Source organism: Hipposideros armiger, unplaced genomic scaffold (assembly GCF_001890085.2).
Source record: "Hipposideros armiger isolate ML-2016 unplaced genomic scaffold, ASM189008v1 scaffold_1372, whole genome shotgun sequence".
Lineage (NCBI taxonomy): Eukaryota > Metazoa > Chordata > Mammalia > Chiroptera > Hipposideridae > Hipposideros > Hipposideros armiger.
In genome coordinates, this window is record NW_017732722.1 from 84,637 (window position 1) to 92,059 (window position 7,423).

At 40.0% G+C, this 7,423-nt stretch overlaps 1 pseudogene across 1 annotated transcript in view; it reads right to left on the bottom strand.

Moving 5' to 3' along the window:
* The window catches only part of LOC109377357 (heterogeneous nuclear ribonucleoprotein A1-like), a 42,817-nt pseudogene extending 35,812 nt beyond the window's left edge, over positions 1-7,005 (bottom strand). Inside the window, exons 1-2 of the transcript XR_002122858.1 lie at positions 6,750-7,005; positions 5,992-6,062 (exon numbers count right to left, since the gene is read on the bottom strand). The product of XR_002122858.1 is annotated as a heterogeneous nuclear ribonucleoprotein A1-like (transcript). The remainder of the gene's footprint in view (positions 1-5,991; positions 6,063-6,749) is intronic.
* Between the last annotated feature and the right edge of the window lie 418 nt (positions 7,006-7,423).

Below are 7,423 nucleotides of genomic sequence, written 5' to 3' on the forward strand. Positions count from 1 at the left end.
TCACCAGCGACTCACGGCAGCCCAGCTCCAGGTGGAGCTGTTGTTCACCATCTTAGCTGTAGAGGGCAGCGTCACTGGCCCTCATGTGGATCTGAACTGGGGCCCTACTGTTCAGAGCTGGCATCCCAATCCAGCTCTTAACCAATGTGCCACTTGGCCAGCCCTGTACCACAGTTTCTTAAAACAGTCATCTAACAATGGGCATTTTGATTGGTTCCAAGTCTTGGCTATTGAAAAGAGAGCTGCAATGAACATAGGGTTGCACACATTGTTTTGAATTAGTGCCTTGGGTTTTCTGGATAAATGCCTAAGAGTGGAATTGCTGGCTCATAAGGTACTTCCATTTCCAGTTTTTTGAGATACCTCCATACTGATTTCCATAGAGGCTGCACCAATCTGCAGTCCTACCAACAGTGCACCATGGTTCACTTTTCCCCACAACCTCGCCAGCACTTGTTTGTTGATTTATTGATGATAGCCATTCTGACTGGGGTAAGATGGTATCTAATTGTGGTTTTTATTTGCATTTCCCTAATCATTAGTGAGGTTGAACATTTCTACATATGCCTGTTGGCCATCTGTATGTCCTTTTTAGAGAAATGTCTCCTCATATCCTCTGCCCATTTTTTAATTGGGTTGTTTGTTTTTTTGGTGTTGAGTTGCATGAGTGTTTTATAAATTTTGGATATTAACCCCTTATCAGATACATCATTGACAAATATCTTCTCCCATTCAGTAGGCTTTCTTTTTGTTTTATTGATGATTTCCTTTGTTGTGAAAAAACTTTTAAGTTTGATGTAGTCCCATGTTGAATTTTTCTTTTACTTCCCTTGCCCATGGGAATGTATCACCAAAAATATTGTTCAGGGTAATGTCTACAAATTCACTCACTATGTTTTCTTCTAGGAGTTTTATGGTTTCAGGTCTTACATTTAAGTTTCTAATCCATTTTGAATTTGTTCTTGTATATGGCATAAGGAGGTGGTCCAGTTTCATTTTTTTCATGTGTCAGTCCAATTTTCCCAGCACCATTTATTAAATAGACTATCTTTGCCCCAATGTAAATTCTTGCTTCCCTTGTCATAGACTAACTGTCCATATATGCATGGATTTAATTCTGGGCTGTCTATTCTCTTCCATTGATCTATGTGCCTGTTTTTATGCCAGTACCATACTGTTTTGATTACTGTAGACTTGTAGTATGTTTTGATGTCTGGTAGCATGATACCCCTGACTTTGTTCTTATTTCTCAGGATTGCTATGACTATTTGGGGTCTTTTTTGGTTCCATATAAATTTTAGGATTATATTTTCTATTTCTGTGAAAAATGCCCTATGTAGTTTGATAGGAATTGCATTGAATCTATATATTGCTTTAGGCAGTATGAACATTTTAACTGTATTAATTCTTCCTATCCATGAGCATGGTAGGTGTTTCCATTTGCTTGTATCTTCTTTTATTCCTATCTTCAGTGTCTTATAATTTTCTGAGTACAGGTCTTTTACTTCTTTGGTTAAATTTATTCCTAAGTATTTTATAGTTCTTGAAGTAATTGTAAATGGAATTGTTTTCTTAATTTTTCCTTCTGATAGTTTATTATTGGCATATTCAAATGCAACTGATTTCTGAATATAGATTTGGTATCCTGCTACTTTACTGAATTTGTCTGTCAGTTCCAATGGTTTTTTGATGGAGTCTTTGGGGTTCTCTCTATATAGTATCATGTCATCTGCATATAATGACAATTTTACTTCCTACTTACTGATTTGGATGCCTTTTCTTTCTTTTTCTTGTCTGATTGCTGTGACTAGAACTTCCAGAACTATGTTAGATAAAAGTGAGGAAAGTGGACAGCCTTGTCTTATTCCTGATCTTAAGGGGAATGGTGTTAGCTTTTCCCCATTGAGTATGATGTTAGCTGTAAGTTTATCATATATGGCCTTTATTATTTTGAGATATGATCCTTCTATTCCCACTTTGTTAAGAGTTTTTATCATAAATGGCTGCTGTATTTTTGTCAAATGCTTTTTCTGCATCTATTGATATGATCATATGCTTTTTCTTTTTCTTTTTGTTGATGTAGTGTATCACATTAATTGATTTGTGGATGTTGAACCAACCTTGCGTACTAGGGATGAAACCCACTTGATCATGATGTATGATCTTCTTAATATATTGCTGAATTCTGTTTGCTAAGATTTTGTTGAGGATTTTTGCATTTATGTTCATCAGGGATATCAGCCTGTAGTTTTCCTTTCTTATACTGTCATTGTCTGGTTTTGGAATCAGGGTGATCGTGGTTTCATAGAAAGAGTTTGGGAGCCTTCCCTCCTTCTGGGTTTTTTGGAATAATTTGAGAAGAGTAGGTGATAATTCTTTTTTGAATGTTTTGTAAAATTCACTTGTGAAGCCATCTGGTCCAGGGTTTTTGTTTGTTGGGAGCTTGTTGATTTCTGATTCAATTTCCTTGGTGGTAATCAATCTACTAAGATTTTCTGTTTCTTTTTGAGTTAGCTATGGAAGGTTGTATGCTTCTAGAAAATTATCCATTTCTTCTAGATTTTCAAATTTTTTGGCATATAGTTGCTCATAGTAATTTCTAAAAAATTTTTGTATTTCTTTGGTGTGTTGTCACTTCACCTCTTTCATTCCTGATTTTACTAATTTGAGTCCTCTCTCTCTCTCTCTCTCTCTCTTTTTTTTTTTTTGAGTCCAGCTACAGGTCTGTCAATTTTAACTTCTCAAAAAAACAGCTCTTGGTTTCATTGATCTTTTGTATTGTTTTTCTGGTCTCTATTTTATTTATTTCCACTCTGGTCTTTATTATCTCCTTCCTTGTACTCCCTTTGGGCTTCATTTGCTGTTCTTTTTCCAGTTCCCTGAGGTGTAAGGATAACCTGTTGATTTGAGATTTTTCTTGCTTCTTTAGGTAGGCCTGCACTGCTATAAACTTTCGTCTTAGGACTGCTTTTGCTGCATCCCAAAGATTTTGGGTCATGGTATTTTCATTTGTCTCGAGGTATCTTTTGATTTCCTCCTTGATCTCATTTTTGGCCCACTCACTATTTAGTAGAATGTTATTCAGCCTCCATTAATTTGTGTGCTTTCCAGGTTTCTTCTTATAATTGATTTCTAATTTCATAGCTTTGTGGTCAGAGAAGATGCTTGACATGATTTCAATCTTCTTAAATTTATTGGGACTTGTTTTGTGGCCTAACATGTGGTCTATTTTGGAAGATGTTCCATGTGCACTTGAGAAAAATGTATATTCTGTTGCTTTGGGGTGAAATGCTCTGAAAATATCAGTTAAAACCCCTGGTCTAAAGTGTCATTTAAGGCCATTGTTTCCACATTGATTTTCTGTGTGGAGGATATGTCCATTGGTGACAGCGGGGTGTTGAAGTCCCCTACTACGATAGTGTTACTGTTGATCTCCATCTTTGTGTCTGTCAATATCTGTTTTATATATTTAGGAGCTCCTTTGTTAGGTGCACAGATGTTTACTAGGGTTATGTCCTCCTGTTGGATCAATCCCTTTATTATTATTAAGTGCCTTCTTTGTCCTTTATTATGTTCTTCAATTTAAAGTCCATTTTATTTGATATAAGTATTGGTACTCCAGCTTTTTTCTCAATTACATTTGCATGAAATATTTTACTCCATCCCTTTACTTTCAGCATGTATGTGTCTTTTGATCTGAGGTGAGTCTCTTGTATACAGCATATGCAAGGGTCTTGCTTTCTTATCTATTCAGCCACCCTATGTCTTTTGATTGGAGCATTGAATCCATTTATATTTAATGTGATTATTGACAGGTGCATAGCTTTTGCCATTTTGTTATTTGTGTTCCTGGTCTTCATTAGTTAGGTGTTTTTTTTTTTTTTCTTTCTTCTGCTTAAAGCAGCCCTTTTAACATTTCCTGCAATGCTGGCTTGGTGGTAATTAATTCCTTTAGCTTATTCTTTCTGAGAAGCTCTTTATCTCTCCTTCAATTTTAAATGATAACCTTGCTGGATAAAGCAGTCTAGGTTGTATGCCTTTTGTTTTCATCATTTTGAAAACCTCTTGCCACTCCCTTCTGGCCTGCCAAGTTTCTGTAGAAAAGTCAGCTGATATTCTTATGGGGGTGCCCTTGTAAGTAACTTGCTGCCTGTCCCCTGCTGCTTTTAGGATTCTATCTTTGTCTTTAACCCTTGCCATTTTCACTATAATGTGTCTTGGTGTGGGCCTGTTTGGGATCATCTTGGTTGGAATTGTCTGCACTTCCTCAACTTGTATGTCGATTTCCTTTGCCAGGCTAGGGAAGTTTTCAGACATTACTTCAAATATGTTCTCAATCCCTTGCTGCCTCTCTTCTCCTTCTGGCATTTCTATGATGTGCATGTTGTAGCGCTTAATGTCGCCCATCTCTCTTAAGCTATTTTTAATTTTTTTATTCTTTTTTCTTTGTGTAATTCTGCATGGATGATCTCTGTTATCTTGTCTTCTAAGTCACTGATTCGATCCTTTGCTTCATCCAATCTACTAGTAATTCCATCGAGTTTGTTATTTAATTCATTAATTGTATTCTTTAGTTTTAACTGGTTGTTTTTCATGATTTCTCTAACTTTCTTTATATCCTCATTAATTTCCTTGAACATTCTAATAATCAGGGTTCTAATCTCTGTCTCCCATAGGTTGTTTACCTTTATTTCCGCTAGTTCCATTGATTCAGGAGGTTTCTTCTGTTCTTTTATCTGGGATGTGTTTCTTTGTTTCCCCATTCTGGCTTACTCTTTGTGCTTGCTTCAATGTAATAGGTAGATCCCCTAGGTCTCTCAGTCTTTTCTGGGTGGATTATGTGGTATATGTCCTTCATATTTGAATTGTTCAGACTCCCTATTCTCCTGTGCGTGTGTACCAGAGGTGTTCCTTGTGTTGTGTGTCTTCTCTTGTTGGAGATGAGCTTTGATTGCTTTTGGCTTGTCAGTAGGTGGGATTGACTCCCAGGCTGACTAGCTGTGAGGATTAGCTGTGTCCACAGTTTATGAGCTGCTGTGTGAGGGTTGACCCCTCCAATGAGGCTTGGTCCCTATGGGCTCCTGTGCCTGTAGCGATTTCCCTTTGGGAATGACTCTTGTAGGTCAAACCCCATAATGCGCTGGTTTTATCTAAAGTTGGCCTCTGGGTGTGATGATTTTTGTGTCTCTTTGGCTGGGCCCTGCTGCAGAGCGGGTTTTAGAGCTAAATAGATCAACAAGCACAACCACAACAGCCACCAAAGGAATTCAGATACTCTCACATGTGAAAAACAACCAACAACAACCTACACTCAACATGTACAGAAATATCAAACGTACAAAAGAAGAAAACAAAGAAACAAAAACAAAACAACAAAAAAACAAACAGAAAACAAAACAAAATAAAAAATATATAATAAAATAAAAAGAATAAATACGAGAAACAAAATAGCAGCACCCCCCAAAAACAATTGCAGAAAAATGGAAAGTAGGAGGAAAAGTAGAGCAGTGAAAAGAAGGAAGAAAAGAAGGGAGAGAGAGAGGGTAGAAAAGAAAGAAGGAAAGAAAGAGAAAAAATATATATATATTTACACACCCATATATATGGACACATATATCCACATATATTCACCTATATTAAAAACTAAAAATGATAATGAATAGAAAAAAACAAAAACAACCAAGAAAACCCCTAAAACACCAAAAAAACCCCAAAACAACAATAACAAAAAGCACGCCAAAAGCAAACAAACAAACAAACAAAAAAACCCAAAAGCAGAAAAACAACCAGTGCCAGTCTTTGCTAATGTCCACCAAGCTCTCTCCATGTTGTCCTCTGCTATACAAAACCTCCTCTGCATATTGTGGGGGCAGAGCCAGCCACCTGGCACCTAGAGTGACCCTGACAATGCAGGTCTATTGTAGATGAGTGGGGTTATGAGGTGTGATTGGTAGTTTTTACAAAGTCAATGCTGTTTCTGCTCTCACCTACCGGAGGCACGCTAAGTGCTGCGCAGCCAGAGGGCTCGATGTGCATCGTAGGGGCACTCTTTCCGCTGGAGGCTGTTGGGAGTGAGAGATTTCAGAGCTGCTAAAAGCCACCTGCGGGGAGGGGGAGGAGGGGAGGGGGGAGGGGGGGCTGTGAATGACTTAGCAGCTGAAGTTGCCCTGCTTCTCAAGCATGCACGAGAGCTGGGGGTGGGGTAGCTAGGCTCACACCACAGCCTCTTCTCATACGGAGTTTCTCAACCCCCTGGGAGTAGGAGCACCTCTGTCATCTGACCCTACTCCTCCAATCAGGGGTCAGCCTAAAGCTCTGACAAGGCAGAGGTCAAGGTTTCTGAGGGAGGGTAGGGGTGGGTTCTTATCTATGCAGTTGTGTTTTGCTTTCTGTCTGAGAAAAAACAAAAAGCAAAACAAAAAAACCCAAAGAAATGTTCCACTGCTGTTGTGAGCTGAGGCTTCTCCCTCAGATGCTCCAGCCGAGCTCCTGCTGCACTCTGGGAGGGACCACAGGGGCGCAGGGATTGAGCCCACTCTGCCCGGTGCAATGCTCTCTGCTCTGCGTCCTGGGGTCTTGCGTCTCCACAGCTATGGGTGTGGGCTGTGTCTCCACGCATCTGGCTTCCCTCTTCCCTCATTCACCCGGTTTGAGGCTTTTGCCTCAGAGTCTGTGTGCCGTGGAGCTCCTGTTTCACTCCCAGCAGGACGGGGTGGGTGGTCACAGAAATAAGCCTGCCCTGGTGCTACAACACTTTCCACTCTGTCTCCTGGGGCCCCGCAGCTCCGCAGCCGTGGGTGCAGACCGTGCCTCTGCACGCATGTCTCCTCTCTCTCTTCCCGCACTCGTCAGGCCCAAGGCTTCTGCCTCAGACTGCAAACCGTTGCACTCTTGCTGCTCTCTATGCAGGCGACGAGGCGCAGGGAGCGAGCTGCGGGAACACTCTCCAATCTGTCTCCTGTGGTCCCGCATCTCAGCAGCTGTGGGTACAGGCTGCGCCTCCATGCGTCTGGCCTCCCTCTTCCCCCACTCGCCCGGTCTGCCCACCTTCCTGTAATGAGCGTGTGAGTCTCTTAGCTGCTCTGTGTCATGAGTAGAGGTTCGTTTGATGAGTTACAGCAGTTCAAATTGCGGCGATTTCTGGGGGAGAACTCAGGGAGCCCTCCTCACAGCTGCCATTTTCTCCGCCCACCAAACGTTATTTATAAATACATATTTCAATAATAGGTAGTATCCTTTGACTCCCTGGAATGAAAGATTAAATTATAATTATTTCATATTTTTATCTCCTCCTTGTTTATCATAGGGTGCAGTATTTATGTTTCATTTGTAGTCATAATTTCTCTGGCTATTTAGGGTTTTTTTTTAATTACTTGATATTTAATCACACTTTTTGCCCTTCATTTAAATAATTTACTTATAG